This window comes from Propithecus coquereli, unplaced genomic scaffold (genome assembly GCF_000956105.1).
Source record: "Propithecus coquereli isolate 6110/MARCELLA unplaced genomic scaffold, Pcoq_1.0 Scaffold568, whole genome shotgun sequence".
NCBI lineage: Eukaryota > Metazoa > Chordata > Mammalia > Primates > Indriidae > Propithecus > Propithecus coquereli.
The window spans coordinates 307,797-309,789 of NW_012151596.1; positions in this window are offsets into that span (position 1 = coordinate 307,797).

The window sequence follows — 1,993 nt, forward strand, 5'->3', positions numbered from 1 at the left end:
CTTTATAAAAATTAAATCAACATATATCATGAACTTAAATGTAAAATAGAGAATGACACCTTTTAGAAATATCATAGCAGAAAATATTTATGGGTGGGAATGACAGAGAATTCAATATACTTGACACAAAAAAGATACAAAAAGAGATCACGAAAATCTTTTTTATAAGACATGGGAGAGACATATTCACGTTTGTGTTTTTAATAGATTATTCTTTTGTCTATGGAGAGAATGGATTAAAGAGGGGCAGGATGGCCATGACAACTGAACTTATTGCAGTTTAGGTAAGAGATCATGGTGTCTGGGAATGAAAATGGAAAGATAGAAATGGAATCCAGAGATATTGCAAAAATAGAGTACAATGCACTCTATGAGTAATTAGATAGATGTGGAAAGTGAAGTTCTAAAAGGGAAGGATCAAGGATGACTGCAAGGTTTCTGGCTTATGTAACCGTGCGGGTCAGAGTGACCATTTACTGTGGAGGAATGCTGGAGGTAGACTGGGTTTCTGAGAGCAGATTTTGACTCTGCAGTTTACACACAATGGTATTACTGTTGCCGGCACCGGCATTCAGGTGAGTACAAGTACCATACAGCTCAGAAGAGAGATTTAGAGACTGCTTTTCTTTTTGCTCCAAGATCCACATTTGTAAATTCTAGGGAAAATTGATTAATTTATTATAAAGATACCTTTTATAAGACCAATTTAGCCATTCTTGGCCTACTTTAATGCAGAGAAGACTTTGAGGTAATATTCAAATTGATTGGGTCATTTTGGTGTTTGAAAAACAGTCTCTTCAGTATTAAGCAGTTTGTTACCAAACACGTCTAAATTTATCGAAGACACATAACGATGGTGGTAATGATGATAGTTAATAGTCATTGAGTCCTTTCTATGCTCCAGGCACCATTCTATGGGCTTTAAGTATATAAATTCATTTAAGTATCTTCAAAACCCTGGGTACTATTAATATCCCCATTTTACAGATGAGGAAATACTGCATAGTCCTCTGGAACCTGGTCCTGTCAGACTGGGTTCACCTCAGGCCACTGAACATCTTCCTTTGATTTCTCTCATAAACTGGCGTTTTCTCAAATGCACCAGGCCACTGAGTTGTCTTCACATCCATAATTGCTATTCTGCCCCAAAAGCTTCCTCATTCACACCTTGCCCCCATCTTTTTGCCATGCTAATGCCTATTGATCCCACTGCCCATGCCAGGTCACTTTCTCAAAGAAACCTAAATTAAGTACTCTTTTAGAAACGACTTCTGCTTCCTGACACTTAACACTATTGTAAGTCAGTAATTAATTTACAATTCATTGTTTAGTGTATGTTTCCTTGTTTCCTCAATTATAATGTAAGTTCCATGAGGGTGGGGATCGGGGGGAGTGGGCCTGGTGTCTTTTATTCACAGTTGATTCCCACAGAACCTCGATATTGTTTTGGTGCACCAACAGTTACATCATGAGCTAATTCGCCATTAAGACTCAGCATTATGATAAATGAAATAAGCCAGACATGGAAAGAAAAATACTGCATGATCTCACTTATATGTCCAATCTACAAAAAAGTCAAATATGGAGAAAGAGAGTAGAAAAGTGTTTACCAGGGGCATGGAGGTGGAGGATATGAGGAGAAGGAAGTCAAAGTTTTGACTTTGCAGTTACGTAAGATGAACAAGTCTAGAGATACAATGTACAGCAGGAGAACTATAGTTAATAATATTGTATTTCATATTGGAAATTTGCTAAAAGAGTAGATTTTAGGTACTCTTATCAAAAAGATAAACAGGAAGAAGGATATCAATATGAGACAATGGATATGTATGTTTATTTCCTTACCTGTAGTAATCATTTCACTATGTATATGTGTATCAAAATGTCATTTTATATACCTAAATATACACAGTTAAAAAATAAAATAAAAGGAAATAAAAAGACTCAGAAGAGTTAAGAAAAGATACAAAAAGAAAAAAGGTCCTATAAAAAT